The following is a 19,911-nucleotide window of genomic DNA, read 5'->3' as shown; positions in this document are numbered from 1 at the left end:
CAATCCATCTTGAAGAGCTATTTTGTTATTAGAAGGAGTTATAAAGCTCTTAAAATTAGTCGTTTAATAAAATATAGCAAATGTTTTTGAGGAGGATGGTGTTTTCTTACTAAAGAAGACAAAGAAGCAGAAGATGAGCATTAATGTAGGCTTTTCCATAAAAATCTTCAGAAGGATCATTTTATTAGCATTAATAATTGCATTGTTTTGTTAATGAGAGTTCAAGATCAAGATCTGTAGGTTAACAACAATTGTCATAGCTCTTTTAACTATGACAGAGGTATGATATTTTATGCTAAAAATCAGTCATAAACAGAGTGAAAAATAGTCCCTGAGCTAAAAATCCTACTGTTTGAAGGCAAGAAATAGGCAAAATTGGGAAGGAGCAGGGAAAGCAAAATTAAAATGTGTTCTTCACTTAGTCATATCAAAGGAGAATACAAACTGGTTCTAAACATGCATGCAACTGTTCCCTCATTCTCTGGTCTCACCTTAGTGTGTTTGTGGGTATATCCCATGGTTTTCAAGGTGGAGGTACTCCAGAACTGTTCTTGATACATTAGGCATAGATAAAGAGGTTTTGGTCCACTCCTTGCTGACTGAATGTCATGAAATGGCTCTCATCCACATTGCAACAATTTCTTAGCTTTTAAAACATGACTTTCACTGATGAATAAGAACAGTCTCTAACTTGTACTGTTTGCATGCCAAAGAGTAACTTTGGAGGTTGATAAATGTCATAATCCAAACCCGTATCTGGAGCTGCTCTGTTTAGTAGTATCAGGAATCATCTTCCAGTGACTGTGAATGTTGCAGGAAGTATTTTGCTCCTTAAGGTAGCCATTCCCTGTCTGTCCCTTCAGGGGAGCTCTGTGATGGCGAGAGAAACAGCATCAGCACACAAGTGAGTTTTATTAAATGCATACGAGTAATAACATCTGAGAGGAAAGATAATAAAAGATTGGCAATGTAGGGATGTCCCAAGGGTAGTTATTGCCAAAGAGGATCTGCAGCCTCTGAAATATGAAAATGCCATATTAATTTCCTCTTAGATGTTAACATTCACAATTTTGAGGAAAATTTTCATGTAAAAGCTAATTTTATTTTTTTTTTTTTTAATTATTTTAAAATATAGAATAAAAGGCTCTAATCACATGGAACAGAAACAAAACATTGCTATTCTGACATTAAAAGATGGGAAAAAAGAAATGCAAAAAATAAGGTAAATGATGCTAAAATAAAATAAGTAATGGAAAAACAAGGGAGGACGAGTATTACATCTCAAGAAATCTAATAATGACCTGCTAGAGGATGGAGGAAAAGGAGGTGCACTTTGCTTTATTGTGTATTTCTGTAGAGTGCAGTAAAAGAAAATTCTGCCATCTGTCATCTTCACGAATTTGGCATGCTATGACATTGGACAGGTTTGTTCATACTTCCAATCTGCTGCTCGTTCATTTCTACTGAACAGTTTTGTTCTCCACTTCTCCCACATAGTTTTTATTTTTATCATTATTGTTATTATTTGGAAGTTGTATTATGTTTCATTATTCATCCATAGCTTGAATTCAGTGAGCTAAAATAAAATAAAATTATAGTAATAAAAAAGAACAACCTACAAAAAAAAAAAAAAAAAAAAATCCTATTCTGCCTCCATTACCTGGCTCAATCTTCTTTTTTTATTTTTCCAGATGTCATTTAGGTAAAATTTTTATGGTGATTAGGCCTTTCCAACTCAATGTTTGGGATACAATATTAAATGAAATGTGTCATAGGGAACATTAATATGACACTAATTTTTACTGACATTAAAATCCATAAGTAATATATAAGAAATTTGTGTAAGTTGGTTATATTTCCTATTAGGGAAAGTACATTTCTTCAGGATATAGCAGGGAAATGTCTCTGTCAGAAGTTACAATTACAAATCCAAAAGACAGTATTTCCTTGCTGTATGTCACTGAAGGCCCTAGATGTGGGATTTGTTTAACCCATCTGGCCCAGCTGGGTGATAATGTGGATATCAGTTCTCAACTGATCTCCCATCTGGAAAAATCCCTGCCACCACTGTATGCTCCAAACAGAGGCCACCAAAAGAGAAGAGCTTTTTTTTTTTCTCTCTGACAACCAGGAGGTCTGAAATAGGAGGCTAGAGACTGACATTTTCTGTAAATGTTAGACATATTTATTCCTAAATCACACCAGGAGAACCAGGTTTAGGTTAGAACTTTGAAAGGGTAAAGCTTGTGGCCTCATAGTCCAGGATACAGATTAAGTTTCCTTGATTTCCTTTTGTCTTGGAAGAAAAAAAAAAAAAAAAAAAAAAAAGAAAGATTTTTTTAATTCCTGCAGCTACTTAAGCTTTCATTGGAACCTATTTCAGATATCCAAGACTGATGCATCTTCCTATTTCAGTCACAATTTAACTAAAAGGCAGACTTTAGGACTGCAGACATGGCTTTCAGGAGAAATTTTAGAATCAATATGTAGCTTCAAGAGGAAAAGGTTTGTTTTGTAGAAAAAAAACCACATAGGAGTAGAAAAAGATCCAAATTGTGAACTGCAGAATGAAGAATGTCAAAATACAATACATTTGAAGCAGACTACTGAAAGATCATTTCACAGGTTTTCAGCACAATATGTTTTCAATATTTTAAAATATATTTATGCACAAGATTTCTCATTGGCATAAATTAGGACAATTAAAGCAACTTTGGTGAACTGAAATTATTATGATTATATAATTAGCTGAGGATATAAGTTTGAGGGAAACGGATATTTGTTCATATTAAAGAATACTTTGTGTGGTTTGATTTTAACATGAAGGGAAAGGATCAGGATTACCAGGAGAGGCAAAGAAAAGCTAGAAAAGGATTCATTAGGCTAAGAATCAGATAGACCTGCAGGGAAAAACTTGAGACTCGAAATACTGAGAATGCTGATGACTCAGAGGAGTTATACTAGAGTTGGAGCAGTGAGTTTCATAGCACAGTTTGGCCCACGGCCTGGAAAAAGTCTTCTTGCTGTCTGTCAATGTTCAAACGAATATTCTTCAAAATTAGCACTCTCTTTATAGTATCTTCCATCTTTGTATCTGGGGACCCATCAAGGTGTAAGAGAAATCAAAATTTGGCCAAGTAGTTTATAATTCAGGGGAAAGTGCTTCTAGCCTGGTGACACATGCTACATAATCAATAAATAACAATATTTACAACATCTGTGTGAAGAATTGTCTTGGTAATTAAGACATAAGTAGACACTTTTCTCATAAGTCAGGTATAAGAGATCAATTGTTTGAGCAATAATGATAGAATGTGGATTTTCTTTGGTTAGTTGGTTGCACCTTTTTTTTGTTGTTGTTGTGTGGCTTGGGGTTTTTTGATGTTTGTTTTTGTTTGTTTATTTTGTTTTGGGGTTTGGTTAATTTGTTTTTTTGGTTTGGTTTGTTTTTTTATTTGGCTTTTTGTGGGGGGTTGGAGGGAGGGGTCAATTTCAACTTGAAATTGAAGTTAGAATACAGCATTTGTGGAATTTCCAGGAAAAAAAATCACCGACTTCTAGAAATTTCATGCAGTCAAAATGTATACAAACAAAGCAGAGAAATTTAAAAATCATGGACTATGGAAAGATGAGGGAAAACACCTTGACTTGCCACAATCTCCTCTTTAAAGGCTGTCTCAACATCCTTTGCAGAGCACAGTGCAATATTTGGCACAGCCCTGAAAGCACTGTCTGTGTAAAACTTCGTAACTCAGAATTATACAACTCACCTCTCATTCTGTACTCCTCCTCTAATTAGCCAAAATTCCAGTGAAGACAAGTAGCATTAAAAAAGAGAAAAGAAAAGAAAAGGAAAAGAAAAGGAAAAGAAAAGGAAAAGAAAAGGAAAAGAAAGGAAAGGAAAGGAAAGGAAAGGAAAGGAAAGGAAAGGAAAGGAAAGGAAAGGAAAGGAAAGGAAAGGAAAGGAAAGGAAAGGAAAGGAAAGGAAAGGAAAGGAAAGGAAAGGAAAGGAAAGGAAAGGAAAGGAAAGGAAAGGAAAGGAAAGGAAAGGAAAGGAAAGGAAAGGAAAGGAAAGGAAAGGAAAGGAAAGGAAAAGAAAAGAAAAGAAAAGAAAAGAAAAGAAAAGAAAAGAAAAGAAGGACTGTTTTGTGTCAGGTAACCTTTCTAGGAAATGTTCCTGTCTCCAGGTCTGGCACTGGGTGTGACACCTGTCTTATAAAAGTAACAAATCAAGAGGTACTTCAGCACCATTCTCAGGTTTTATACAAATGCTCTCACATGTGATTTGTAGATGAAGTTCAGAGAAGGTGAACAAACTAAATTATTCATTAAATACAGGTGGAGAAAAAGTTGAAGAGAAAAATATTTCCCTGTCTATTCCGGTAGTGAGAAGAAGTCATGAAGCATGGGCTGAGCATATACCAGGAGACAACTGTCATACTTCATACCAGCATCATTTTCCTCATCAAAAAGCCTTGTTGTTCTGACTGTAACAATACTTGGTTGGCCTTTTGTTATATTCTCATCTGCTTCTAGTTATCTAGTCATTACCTATCAAACTCTGCTGTCATGAGCCACTACTATGCAATTTTTTGGTTCACTGTAGGTCAAGGATAACAAATATTTTTGATTGCATCTTATTTTCTTGGTGTCTTGGAGGGGGGAAAAACAAACAGTTAATCTATTTCATTTTACTGATCACCATCAGGAGTTCTGGATGGGTAATTTTGTGTTGTTACTCTGTTCTCATCTCATAAAGTTTCATTTACTGCCTTTTTAAACAAATGATGACTCCAAATCTATTTGTCACACAATAGCTTTCAAACATGCCAAACAATGACTATTACTATTCTTGGCTTGTTTGATCCAAATGGCATTTGCAGACATTATTCCTCTCCTCTCCTTGATATGACTTCAATAGAAACCTTTAAATAAATAAAACTAAACCCAGAGCAAACCTCAAAAACAATAAACCAACACACAAGCCCTGGAAAATAATCACAAAACAGTGGCTGTTACCATTATAAGTGGGGAAATCCAATTATGAGTTGTCAATATTTTTCTCTTTTCAATTGATCCAGAAATGATTCAGATGTGTATAATTTTTAGGGTGATTTCATTTGCTTTGTCAAAAAGAAACAGAAATTGTGTAGCTGAAAGAGGAGTTAACCCCCAAAATTCTTCCTGTACATATGTGGGGGTCCAGGGAGTCACTCTGAACCCTCTGTGAGTGAGAGAACCCCCCTGTCAGACCCCTGAAAGACCCCCGAATAGAGCCAGGGGGGTCAGAGAGCTGGGTCCTGCACCATGGGAACATCTGCCTTCTCTCAGAGAAGAAATGGAACCGTTAAGTGAATCTAGAGTGTGAATTAGATAGTTAGCATGTAGAAAAGGTAGTTTTTAGGATTGTTTATATTAGCAGCCACGAGGCCAAGATGGAGAATTTGGGGTGTGGTGTCTTCTTTCTTCTTCTTCTTCTTGTTCTCCATGTTGGTGAGGGATGCTGGGAATCAGAGATTGGTTGGGGACAAAACTAGACATAGTAATAAGGTATTGTAGTATTGGAAAAATAGTGTAAACATAGAATACGTAGTTTAAGGTATAAAAGATAAGTCCTGCCTTTCGTGGGCAGACTTTCGTCCTGGACGAGGTGCTGACCATACTATTGCTCGTGAGCGTGAACACTTATCGATAAGAAATAATAAACAGACCTTGAGACCGGACGATTGTCGCCTGCAGCCTTTCTTCGGCAGCTTCAAGAATACCCTGAGCCTTGAACCACCATCCTATGTCCATCTGAGTGGTCTTGGGCACAAGAGACCCTCAGACAGTGACATCTGGCGTCCCTTGGGTGGGCGTCGGCCCCAGACGTCTAGGCTCCTGCTGTGATCTACAAAGGCAGATACAGAAGAGCTCCGATCCAGAACACTCCCTGAAGAAAAAAGGTACCTGTAGAAAGAGAACTGCGGGGAAGAGACCTTGAACAGCGGCCAGAAACCAGCTGCCAGGCTCATCTCGGACGGGAGGAACCGCGGAATCCCTCTCCCTGTGCATCTGCTGGTCGGAAGCCCAGGAGAAATCCAGCTTGGTCCCGGCATCTCAGGTTTTGGTAAGACTGGTTGAGATCTCAGACACACACACGAACACACACATAGCAAAATGGGTGGGGCATTCAGCCACGAACAAGCAAAAATATTGTCCACAATGAAATACATAGCTTCTACACATCCGATTACTTTATCGGAGAGTGAACTCAGAGATTTATTGCTATGGGTGAGACTTAAATACCCTCATGCAGAAACAAGTAAAATATATATGCCAGAATTCTGGGAACAGGTAAATAGAGATATGTATATTGCAGCCACAAAAAAAGATCTGAAGGCCAAGGATCTTTTGACTGCAGCTAGAATAATGTTTGAAGTTTTATCTTCAGGGACATTGCAAAAATCCAGTCCTCTGAAAGCTATAGAGGGGTTGTCAGGGACTGGGGAAGAAGTTTCTAATCAACAATTAATACTAAAGCGAAGCAGTTCAGCTTCAGATAATACGGATTCATCTGATTTACCAAAATATTTAGATCTACCTACATCAACACCAACACCAGAAAAAGTTAAGGCAGAAATTTTTCTAAAGAATTTTGATGATCTGGATTTCTACTTTTATAATCCCTCAAAAGCAATCTCACCACCGGGGGGAAGGCAGTGGCATTCTACTCCAGGAACGGTGGGAGGAGGGAGGGATGGACAGGATGAGACAGGTCGCACTCTACCATATACTTCTGGGATGGCAGAGCAGACAATAACCCCGATTAAGGGTGCAATTGGCAAGGGGAGGCTGTTTTCCACGCCCTCGGGGTGTGAGATAACCGAGCTGGTGCCTGTGACATCATCTCTGGCTTCGGGAACGCGCTCCGTGGTCACGGGGGATGGGGGAAAAGAAATAGGGGCCCCAGTCAGAATCCTAGTGCGCGGGACAGTTTCAAAACACAGCGCAGCCGTGCCGGTGGCTAGAGACCAGGGGGAGGGGGGGGGCACCCCTCGGGAGGGGGCGGAGACAGTTTTATCCGTCCGCGGCGCCAGCGCGGCGCCTGGGGCCCCTGAAACTGCGTCGGCAGCGTCGGCGGCGGCGGCTCCATCCCCCGGGCCGGGGCAGGCGGCAGAAGCGGCGGGCGCGGGGGCACTCGGGGCTGCGGCGGCTCACCGGCCCGGGGAAGATAAGAGGGAGCCGGGATGGGGCCAGCCAGGCCGGTCAGACCCGGAAGTGTCTGACGACGCATGCGTGGTGCGGCCGAAACGCAGGGAGCATGCTCGGGCAGTGTCACGTGGCACGCAAGCAGCCGCGAACCCGGAAGTGTCAGGAGAGCAGAAGGGAGACCCACCAAAGGGCTCAGCTAGGCGGGCTGTGAGACACAGAATTAGTTCAGAGGGAGAAGGCTCTGGCCCGGAGGGACAGGGACTGAGTGGGGATAACAGCGATCCTGAAAGCGAGGGAAGTGCAGAGAGCAGGGCACGGTCCCGTCGCGTCAGGCAGGGGCGTGGCCAGGGGAGGAGTGACCGCGCCTCCGGGGGGCGTACCCGGACACCGGAACCCAGGCCGTCTCCACAGCAACCACAAACCAAGACGTCTCGACCTAGAGCTACAGCGCCACCTAGCGGCAGAGAAGCAACATTGCAAGACTATTTCCCAGTCAGATACAAAAAACAAACCAATACAGGAAAAAAAGTTCAACCACCTCAACCACCACAGCAAGAAGATACAATATGTATTACAGCTTCAGAAGGCATTCCAACATACACAATAGATCCGGGAAATAGTGAACGTCCTATGGTTCTTATCCACAGAGATCTTGTGGATGCTTTTATTCAGCATTTAGAGGGAAAAGCTTCTCAGAAGACTCCTGACAAGCAACAGCCCATGCCTCAGCCAGCACCCATGGATCAGAAAATGGATGAAGCAGCATCCCTGTCTTCATCACAACAAATGATTTCCTATGACAAACAAAGTCCCACAAGGATGCAATTTGCTGAAGGAGAAGAAACTGAAGTTGATTGGTCAAATATCAGAATGCAATTATCCAGAAGCAGAGAATATTCTGCAATTGGCACAGGTGATATTGCAGTGCCAGTCAATTATGATCCACAGGGACAGAACCCGAGATGGCAAAAGCTAAATCACCAGATAGTGAAAGATTTAATCAAAGCAATCAGAGATTATGGTTTGAGATCTGCATATTTCAAACAACTTTTAAAAGGAGTTCTTACAGAATATGACATGACTCCACATGATGTGAGATCACTCGTGTCGCTGATCCTCACAGACACACAAGTGCACATCTGGGACAACAGGTGGAGAAGAGCTTTACAAAAGCTGCGAAACAGATATCAAGGAGGAGCAAATGCAAACCTCACAATAGCAGAACTAGCAGGGGATCCTCCAAATGACAATCCGAGACAGCAAGCCACCAGACTTCCAAGAAATGTACTGGCAGACATCAAGGATGCAGCACGTAGAGCAATTCTGCAAGTAGCCCCAGCAGGAACACAAGATGTTGTTTATTCAGAAATAAAGCAAGGAGTGTCTGAACCTTTTCCAGCATTTGTAGATAGACTCACACAGGCAGTGGACAGACAAGTCATGGAAGAAAAGGTTAGACCATTCTTGCTGCAATGCCTTGCATTTGAAAATGCGAATTCAGAATGCAAGAGGATCATCAGTGCTCTTCCTGGTCAGCCAACACTGACAGAAATGGTTGAAGCATGCAGCAAGATTGGGTCTTCACAACACATAGCATCACTAGTCAAAGAACAGGTGGCTGAAGCCCTTCAAGCACAGAATGAAAATCTTGAGAGGGTTTTTGCAAATTTTAAAAAGAAAGATAAGTCATCTAAAGGACAATGTTATAATTGTGGAGAAACTGGGCATTTTAAAAGAGACTGTCCTCATCCAAAAAATACTAACAAGCCATCAGGGCTTTGCCCAAGATGTCGAAGAGGAAGACATCTGGCAAGTGAATGTTATTCTCCAACAGATGTTGATGGAAAACCACTTCCAGTTCCAAAAAACCCCAAGGGGAGCGCGGCAACACCCCACCCAACGACAGAAGTGATGGCGGTGACACAGGGAACACCGACTCAAGCACTACAGTTGTCGGGGAGCATCAATCTGACTCCCTCAGCAGGGCACTAGGGGACATCCCTTGTGACAGAGAGCTATTGACACCGGGAACACAATTTATTTTAGCGGCTTCAAAAATAACTTGTTTTTTAAATGAAGAATCGGCTTCCATTCCAACAGAGTTCAAAGCACCTTGTCGGTAGAGACAAGATTTCCTAATTATAGGCAGAGACCGGTGCAGCATCTTCGGTTTGATAATATTTCCAACTGTTGTTTCTGCAGACTGCTTCGAGGAGCTGACAATTTTAGCAAGGGCTCTTCGACCACCGTTGACGATTCCCCAAAATACCCAGCTGGCCAAAGCAATAGCTTTGCCATCTCATCCACTGGAACATCAAGTCATGCCAGCAATGGGTGAAGATCATCCATGTTTTAATGATCACGTACAGGTGCATGCCCTGTGGTTGAAACATATAACTCAAGAAAAGCCGATCATCACTTGTGAATTATCACACAATTTCAGGCATGTTGGACACGGGAGCAGATGTCACACTCATTTCATATATCTTCTGGCTGAGAGACTGGAATTTAATAGTACCTCTGGGCAGGATCACAGGCATCGGAGGAAGTTTGGTATGCCTGCAAAGTGAAGAAGCGGTCATCTTTGAAGGACCCAGAGGAAAGATAGCTCTCACTCGTCCATTCATAGTGCAGAAGCCGTTTACAGTCTGGGGAAGGGACCTCCTTTCTCAGTGGAACATGACTATTCAAGTGGATTTTTAGTGGGGCTCACTGCGGCACTCACCACTCCAAAAATGACATGGAAGACTGACACACCTCTTTGGGTGGATCAGTGGGCCTTGGAAAAAAGGAAATTGAGTGCTTTGAAAACCTTGGTGAAAGAGCAATTGCAGAAAGGACACATCAAGCCAACCAACAGCCCATGGAATTTTCCAGTGTTTGTCATTCGGAAGAAAACTTCTGGATCGTGGAGATTGCTTCATGATCTCAGAAGGCTGAATGAAATTCTGGAAGAAATGGGACCTCTGCAGCAAGGACTTCCATCACTCACGATGATTCCCAGAGAGTGGCCTCTTGTGATCATCGATCTCAAGGATTGTTTCTTCACAATACCACTTCACGAAGATGATGCCTATCGAATGGCGTTCTCTGTTCCAAGTTTGAATAGAGAAGAGCCAATGAAAAGGTATCATTGGACTGTTTTACCACAAGGACTGAAGAACTCACCAACAATTTGTCAGTGGTATGTGGCGCAAGCTTTGGCTCCAGCAAGAGAAAAATATCCTGAAGCAAAAATAATCCATTACATGGATGATTTACTCATTGCAGCATCAACAAAGGAAGAACTGCAAAAGGTCCGCGCTTGTGTGACAGAAGAAGTAGAAAAAGCAGGACTTGAAATCAGTGTTTCGAAGATTCAAAAAATTGCGCCTTGGAAATACCTTGGATGGAAGATCACAGAACAGACGATCAAACCGCAAAAACTAGAAGTCAGCTCTAGAGTTTGCAATTTACAAGATCTACAGCGACTCATTGGAGAAATTGACTGGATGAGACCAATTTTGGGAATCACCAATGAGGAACTTTCGTCCTTGTTTGATCTCCTGAGAGAAGACAGTGACATCAGATCACCCAGAACTCTTACACCAAAGGCACAAGAAGACTTACAGAAGATTGCGAAAATTATACAGGAAAGACAAGCACACCGATATGTGGACTCTTTATCATTCCATTTGGCAGTGTTGGGAGAAGAAACACAGCTGTATGGTTTAATTTTTCAATGGGATGAAAACAAGAAGGACCCTCTGTTGATTATAGAATGGGTTTTTCTACCTTACAGGCCTCCAAGAACAATTCTTACAACCTTGGAGATGACGACACAGATAATCATGAAGGCAAGAGCAAGGTTAATGACAATGACGGGCAGAGACTTTTCAATAATTTATATACCTTTGAAAAAAGATTATTTTGATTGGGCATTTCAAAAGTCACAAAATTTAGCAATAGCATTGTTAGATTACACAGGTAAATGTTCGATTCATTATCCGAGTCACAGATTGTTGAAAGTGAAGTTAAAAATTAGAGAGAAACCAAGGGCGAGTGAAGAACCATTGGAGGGGATCACGGTATTCACTGATGGTTCAGGAAAGACAGGAAAGTCAGCAATCACGTGGCAAAATTCAGTTACAGGAAATTGGGAATCAGATGTACAAATAGTGCAAGGATTACCGCAAATTGTTGAATTGGCTGCAGTGGTCAGAGTTTTTAAATTATTTCAACAACCCTTGAATTTGATTACAGATTCACAATACGTAGCTAATGTGGTCAAGAGATTGGAAGGATCACTTTTGAGAGAAACAAACAACGATATTCTATATTCATATTTATCATGCATGAAAACATTGTTGGAAAGCAGGACAGAAAAATATTTTATTACACATATCAGAGCTGCATTCCTCACTTCCAGGATTTCTAGCAGAAGAAAATGCACGAGCAGATAAGCTAACCATGACTGTCTTGCAAACTTTACCAGACATTTTCCAACAAGCAAAGATCAGTCATGCATTTTTCCATCAAAATGCACAAGCATTGATGAAATCCTTCCAACTCTCCAAAACACAAGCTAAAGAGATTGTACAAACGTGCCCTGATTGTCAGATGGTGCAGCCACCAATCTCCATGGGAGCAGTTAACCCACGGGGATTGGAAAGCCTTCAATTATGGCAGGCGGATGTTACAAAGTACCCACCTTTTGGAAAACTGAAAAACATTCATGTTTCAGTTGACACCTTTTCAGGTGCAATTTTTGCCTCCTTACATGCAGGAGAGACGGCACAGCATGCGTGTAGACATTTTCTACAAGCATTTGCATCTTTAGGCGTGCCTCAAGAGATCAAAACAGACAATGGTCCAACTTACATAGGTAAGGTTTTGGACAAGTTTCTAAAAAGGTGGGGTGTCAAACATACTTTTGGCATTCCTCATTCATCAACAGGACAGGCAATTATAGAGAGAACACATCACACTTTGAAAACGCTCCTTGAAAAACAAAAAAAGGGGGAGCCAGAGGCTACGCCTCACATGCGATTGAACAAAGCGTTGTATGTGTTGAACTTTCTAAATGGCTCATTCTCAGAACCGACTCCACCCATCATAAGACATTTTATGAATGATAAAAGAGCTAAGCTAAAGGAAAATCCTTTAGTGATGACAAAAAATTTAGAATCGGGAAAGATTGAGGGACCGTTCAAATTAATCACTTGGGGAAAGGGTTTTGCTTGTGTCTCCACAGATGGAGGATTGAAGTGGGTGCCTGCAAAGTGCGTCAAACCATATCGGGCCCCAACAACAACGCAAGCAGAGACTGATCTCGGGAGTGAAGAACGAAACGCACAGACCGAGTCAAAGGCAGGCGATGCGAATTCGTCTTCAGACAAAACGACAAGAACTTAAAGATTTAAAATTCACCATGTTTTTCTATGTAATTTTGTATTCTATCTTTTTGTCAGTTATGTTAGGTATCGAAACAGAATTACCAATGGTGCAACCAAGAGCAAACGTGTGGGAAAATTTGGCTCACGCAGTGGGGTTGGACACAATCTGTCTGACACATTCCATACCAGGGAAACCATTTTCAACATGTTTAGTCAGACTGCCTGTGAGAGAATGGCCAATTCCAAAAACCATCCCTCCAAAGGTGTTGCAAGCTATGACAACTCCTGTGGATGGATGGCACGTGTGGGTCAAATTTCTCCCTGTGACTTCAGTTGAACCAGAGGAATTGGAAATTCTAGGTTCAACAAGAATGGATTTTTGTATTGAATTCAGTTTTCCAGGAGTGACAAAGAACAAAACTCTAGATGTTACTCCGAATCATGAGGTTTACAAAAATAGTTCTTTTTGGTATAATCACACGGTGGTTTCAAGCAAACCATCCTTCCAAGTTCATGCAAAATTGCCATGGGGAATCTTTTTCATTTGTGGGGACAGAATTTGGCCTGCTATCCCTGCAAACATCACTGGAGGTCCATGCAGCATTGGGAGACTTTCGTTGTTATCACTTAAGAAAATGTTGACAGAACTGAGAAATAGAGAAAAAAGGAACATCAAACAATACGATCCAAACTGCGATGACAGCTTTTATACATTGAACAAGGCCCAGAGAATTTCTGCAGCTATATTCTCTCCCCAAGTAGCATCGGGGATGGCCTTGACTCAGTTGGATCGTTTGGGTTGCTGGTTGAGCAAAAACACCAAAGCTTTCTCTGACGCACTGAGTGACATGTTAACAGATGTCAGCAGTGTGAGAAGAGCAACCCTTCAGAACAGGGCAGCAATTGATTATCTGTTGCTGACTCACAGGCATGGGTGTCTTAAGTTTGAAGGAATGTGCTGTATGAACCTCTCGGACCATTCTAAATCAATTCATGAAGATATTAAACAGTTAAGGCAAGAAGTGGCAAAAATTGGACAATCTACTAAATCTTGGATGGATGATCTGTTTAACTTTTTTAATCTTTCTTCCTTCTGGAGGGAAATTCTAAAAGTAGGGTTTTACATTTTAGTGGGGATTGCTATTTTCTTTATTCTATTCTTAATTATCTTACCTTGCATTTTTCACTGTATTCGGAAGGCTTTGGACACAACTATAAAAGATGTGTTTTTGGTGCAAACAGAGGGGGGAGATGTGGGGGTCCAGGGAGTCCCTCTGAACCCTCTGTGGGTGAGAGAACCCCCCTGTCAGACCCCTGAAAGACCCCCGAATAGAGCCAGGGGGTCAGAGAGCTGGGTCCTGCACCATGGGAACATCTGCCTTCTCTCAGAGAAGAAATGCAACCGTTAAGTGAATCTAGAGTGTGAATTAGATAGTTAGCATGTAGAAAAGGTAGTTTTTAGGATTGTTTATATTAGCAGCCACGAGGCCAAGATGGAGAATTTGGGGTGTGGTGTCTTCTTTCTTCTTCTTCTTCTTGTTCTCCATGTTGGTGAGGGATGCTGGGAATCAGAGATTGGTAATAAGTAATAAGAGTAATAAGATATTGTAGTATTGGAAAGATAGTGTAAACATAGAATACGTAGTTTAAGGTATAAAAGATAAGTCCTGCCTTTCGTGGGCAGACTTTCGTCCTGGACGAGGTGCTGACCATACTATTGCTCGTGAGCGTGAACACTTATCGATAAGAAATAATAAACAGACCTTGAGACCGGACAATTGTCTCCTGCAGCCTTTCTTCGGCAGCTTCAAGAATACCCTGAGCCTTGAACCACCATCCTATGTCCATCTGAGTGGTCTTGGGCACAAGAGACCCTCAGATAGTAACATACATAAACATGCAAATACACACACACATATACAAAGATACAAACACAGAGTGGTCGATATCAATTTTCAAATGTTCTATTGATTCCAGTAGCCCTTAATTTCAAGACGAACAATGGTTTCTTTTGTGATTTCCATGCTGCTGATATAACTGCCATCATTGCTGACCTGTATGTTGTCAAATAATATTGATTGGGCATGAAATTGAGCAAGAAGGGGCTGGCAGCAAGTTGTGTGGTGGGAGGAGTGGGTGCCTTCTCATTAACAAGGAATAAATGTCAGGGATGCAACAACTTCATAGTGAAGTAGCTGAGAGGGCTGGATCCTCAGGCTGGTCTTGGATCTCTCTTATGAATTTGGGACTCTTTCTCTCTACCCCTGTCCCCACCCTCTGCCACACTGGATTCTTTATCAGTCCAAACTAGATTCATGGGAGGTTTTTCAGGTTGGATCCGTTAAATGTGTTTCTAAATTAAGCCAGGGAAGGATGCTTTTATGAGGAGACCACCAGGGGCTCCAGAGCCACAGGTTTTTTTCTCTACTCTACCAGTGTCTGGTGAACCCAAAATCATACTTCCAAATTGCTGAGAATTCTGCCTGGTCCCTTTGCACCATCTTCATTCTCAAAAGTGTGGTTTCAGTTTCTTTGTCTGCCTCGTTCTTATGATAAGTGACTGAGCTACTTCAAACAGCTCTTACAGGGCCACATCCTTGAGGTTCTAGGGGCTGCTGGGCTACAGATACATTTCTAGAAGTGCTGGAACTGTGGCAAGTGCCTAACTGAAGTTACTCAACCTGCGGACAAAGAGGGCAGATTCAGGACTAGATTTCAGACCTCATTCCTGTGGCTAGAGCCTTTACTGGGATTATCAGTCCTGAGATTTACTTTGCAGGACTCCATCCAGTATCCTATGCTCTCTAAATCAATATTAAATCCAAAGAATCCTCATAATCACATCTAAACTTGGAGTTATGGATGTTTGAAAGAAGCCTCTGGCTCTCATGCAGAAAGGAGAATATTCATTCTCTTGCCTAGACAACATGCTGACTGGTGTAATTATATTCTACCAGCTCAGGTTTCTCCTGCAGTATCTGCTGGCTTTGGAATCATTCTTAACTTCCTGTCCTGAGCTGCTTTGTAGTATGGCTGTGTGTTTTAAATCATCTGAATCAGCCATGTATCTGCAGTGATGAAACCACAGCTGACTCGTGTTAAGTGTACATACCTCAGCTCAATTAATCTTCCTCCAAGGAAACTGCATAAATAACATCTTATGACTACATGTTGTGCAGGATCTTTCATCCTAAAGCATTTTAGTATGTCTTACTAAGCTGTATGTAGATACACATATATACATTTATGTATGTGCATATGCAGTGAGAAAGGAAAGGGCAGTACTGCAGTGTCAGGATCCAAATTTGGGTCATAGACGAAAAAAATCCAGCTTCAGTGTATTCTTATAGTCTGTGCACTTATTTACACTAACATTTCACTTAACTGACTTGATTAGGATTCAGGAGAATTTAGATGCAATATACCAGGTTAATCTATAGCATAGATATGAGCCTGTGGGTAAAGTCCTGGGCCCCTTTGGAATCATTGTAGAAATTCCCAAAAGACTGAAAACTTCTTTCTGACTAGGAATCATTCCCTTCGGCATGACAGTGCACCCCTCACTGGAGTGGGAAGCAGCTGCAAAGCTTTAATGAATGAAAAAAGAATATAATATCCAGCTAAGACTAGAGTGGGAATTAAAAGTAAGCAAATCAACCAACAGTTACTCAAATTTAAATCTATTGAGGATGCTGGGGTTAATGACTAGTTTATGCACTACATTTCCTTCCTTTAATATTATTTTAATATTGTTGTATTTTATTTTAATTATATTCAATCTTAGCTTTTCTGTTACTTTATAGAGGAAGCACATTTGTGCTCGCTAGCTTGGAAAAAAGCAAAAAGCAAATGTCAAACTTACACCACCACATGGGATCTAAAGCTCGTTTTAAATCTGGTTAAGACAGATCTAAATTAAAAGTACTTTACTTTCCCTGTGGACTCCTTATTTAAAGATGACAGGTCCCCAAGTGTGTGTGTTTGTGAGACTAAATGTTTTAAGAAGGATCATGAGCAGAACCCAAGAGAAAAGTAGATAAAATATACAAATTGATGTAATGGATGATTTCAGATACTAAGACTTGTTTGAGTTTTCCACCCTCTTAAAATGCATCTGTTCATCTTGTTCTATGTGAACAGGTCTCTCACCTTTCAGTCTGAGGATAGCAAACTAACTATAAGAATCACATGGTACAAGGAGAATTATGACATTCATGGAAAGAATCTGTTGTGGAAGTAACTAGTCCCAAGTTTTTAAATTGTGTATTCTGGTGTATGAGAAGGGAAATCTTGCACAATCTCAAAAAATCACTGCTGTGTTCACTAGCAATTTACTTATTTAGTGATAGGGAAAGCTCAAAATATTCTGGAGACCCACCGAGGTAAAAGTATCAAGTATTAGGTGTTGGTAGCTAACTGCTGAAGCCTACTATTCAAATTTTGCCAAATTTACAGGAATGTGTGCCAGTAAGGACAAAATGGTTGAACAAATAAAGATAAAGTAGATGTGAACACAAATGTGAACACAAGGCTGTTCAAATCTCCAGAAACATCTGACAGCTTGGGAAAGAAGGTTCTATGGCCAAATTAATTTTCCCCAATCCCTTAACTTCATGTGGTCGATGAATGGCATTCCTTCACAGTTTTATCAATACAATGTAATTCTGGCCAGATCAGTCTGTCAACAAAGAACAGCATCAAACCATTTTGTCCACATAAATAAATCACTTGGTCTTTACTATTTTTCTTTCTTTGTGGATGAAATGGGGTTATTAAAATGCCCTCTGCATCCCAACATAAGAATGGAGGAAAGTGCTTCATTGTAGACAAAGCACATGTGCAAGAAAAATTGTCATCATACAAAGAACTAGAGGATGCAGAAGATGTAATAAAACGAATACAAAGGAACCTTTGATTGCCTCGTGCCTCAATTATAAAATGGATCTGTGGTAAAATTGATATTTTGTGGTTTAGATGTTGAGCTCCCTGATATAAACACAGTAAAAACACACACAACAAAATCACTGTGATTGTTTTATTCAAGGGCATGAGAGACCACTGCCACCTCTGACTAATATGTAAGAAACCTGTGAATGTTCACTTCAGTGGATATTCTTAATTAAATGTGTCTGCTTCAGATATAAATGAAAAGTTTCTAATTTATCTTTAAAAAAAAAAAAAAAAAAAAAAGTCTTGGGGAAATGCAGAAGTATAGGAGAGTGCGTGAGGATTGATCAAACATCTTTTCTGAGTTGTTTCCTCAAAGTCAGCATTATAGGAGGACATTCCATCCCACTCCAGTCCTTTCTCCCACTGACAGATTTTTAATTCCTGCTCTTTTCCACCACTTCTCAGCCACCTGAGGGCCCATCAAGAGAATCACAGAGGTTGGAGAACTTCTGCTAGTATTAACTCCTTAACAGTATAAGCTCTGTGTCATAAAGCAAGGAAATGTGCTAGAAGATTAATATTTGGAATTTCTCCAAGTGACATTTTTTTCTTCAGAACTGCCACTATTTTGGTTGATCCAGGTTTGTGTTCTTTCATATAGCAACAGGAACATCTTTGTCATGATCTGGCATTTCAAACAAAGAGATGGGTTACTATAACTGTCTTTACATCCTTGCAGATCCATAGGTTTAGCCAGGACAATGAATTTTGTGTCAAAGAAGGATGGGAATATTAGGAATCTGTTTTGCTAAACAATAAGCTAGATGTAATCAGAAAAAATCAACAACAAAACAAAAACTAAATCAAAACCAAACAGTAAATTCATAAGGACAATGACTTTCATATCATTAGATAAGCCAGGACAAGGACTCACCAGGACATTTGGTAAATCACAGCAGAAAAAGCAACAGAGCTGTCTGTCTGTAACTCAGGGTATTTGCAAGTCTTTGGATGACACTTGCTCTCAGTATCAGGAAATCTCAGGTGCTGGGATTCTTTGGAATTATTTTAACTCTCCACAGGGCTCTAAAACTTCAAAAGATACAATGGCTAAAGTGAATATAACAGGATGATCTTTTACATCAAACTTCAGTATGCATTGAGGGCAAAGGGCTTAATAGATTTAAATGACCACACAAAAAAAACATGAATACTTGAGTTCATGTTCTCAGAACAAAACACATTCAAGCTAGTCAGTTGAATTAAAGCTGATGTTCTCAGGAAAACAGATGCCTAATTCTGGATTGCTTGAATGATTGCCACCTTCTTCCATTTGTGGACACAAATGCTCTTTCAAGTTTAGCCAAGTTGGTAGTTGTAAGTTTGCTGTAATCTCAGCAGCTGGATCACAGTCTGGCTTCTCTCTGTGTTTATAGTGATTTAAATTCAGACCTCCTCGGCTGTGGATGGCTGTACTAGCTTCAAGATAGTACAATGTTTCATGCATGGAAATGTTATATTTGTGCCCAGAATTTCTCAGAGAGGTGTTCATGAATAAACTGAGAAAGTCCAAAGTTCTGAGAAAGCCTCAGGACAATCTTTTCATTTTAGCCAGGCTGCCAAAGAAGAGGTTTGAATGGCACAAAGATAAAATAAGCTCTTTGGTACCTTCTTAACCCCTTCAATATTAAAAAAACAAACAAAAAAAAAAAAAAAACAAAAAAAAAAAAAAAAAAAAAAAAACAAAACAAAAAAAAAAAAAAACCAAACCCAACAAATTGACAAAATGAAACCGTTTCTGGCAGAGAACTTGAGCACAAGTCTGTCCAGGCTGTCTGTGCTGTTGAGCTACAGTGCAAGGAGACTGGTGTAGGGCAGATTCTTATGGGCCTGAATGTTGTACAATGAAGAATTTGTGAAGAATATCACTTCAGTGATAACTGGGCAAACACTAACCACAGACTACTTCCATTAATCTAACTCTGCACCAAGCAGGTGACCATGGGATGCTGGAGGCTCTTAACCTGAACCAACTGCCCCTTAGACAAGAGAAAATATATCAATTGTCTGCAACCTGGTTGCTGCTCTGGAAAAGAGCCAGAGTGGGATGGGGGAAGAGAAAATGATCCAGTAAGTCAGGCAGAGCACCTTTCACTCTGCATGACTGGCAGGCTGTGTTCTCAGGGCACAGACCCTAGGGAAGGATAATGGTTCCCTGTACCAGTCTTCCTGCCTTTGTATTTATGGGTTATATTCCCTTCATTTTCCATACTCCCCCATTTTTTTGGCAGGTGTAGTTAATGTGAATACAAACTATAAATGACTTAGTGTTTGTTTTGTTGTTTGGTTTTTTTTTTCCATTTTTGCTGTTGTTGTTTTGCTTTGTTTTGTTATTGCTTTTCTTCCTCATGTCCCCAAAGAAACATCAAAGTACAAGGGAAAGAAAGCAATG

General features: G+C 40.5%; 1 long non-coding RNA gene across 1 annotated transcript; it reads right to left on the bottom strand.

Moving 5' to 3' along the window:
- Positions 1-168: 168 nt before the first annotated feature.
- Positions 169-6,156, bottom strand: LOC130266239 (uncharacterized). The gene is made up of 3 exons (XR_008842795.1): positions 5,979-6,156; positions 5,712-5,890; positions 169-870 (listed from the first exon to the last, which is right to left on the bottom strand). It is a non-coding gene; the product is annotated as an uncharacterized LOC130266239 (long non-coding RNA).
- Between the last annotated feature and the right edge of the window lie 13,755 nt (positions 6,157-19,911).

The sequence above is a fragment of the Oenanthe melanoleuca genome, unplaced genomic scaffold (genome assembly GCF_029582105.1).
Source record: "Oenanthe melanoleuca isolate GR-GAL-2019-014 unplaced genomic scaffold, OMel1.0 S002, whole genome shotgun sequence".
Taxonomy (NCBI): domain Eukaryota; kingdom Metazoa; phylum Chordata; class Aves; order Passeriformes; family Muscicapidae; genus Oenanthe; species Oenanthe melanoleuca.
The sequence above is the reverse complement of the archived record's forward strand: the minus strand, read 5'-3'. Positions and strand labels throughout refer to the sequence as shown.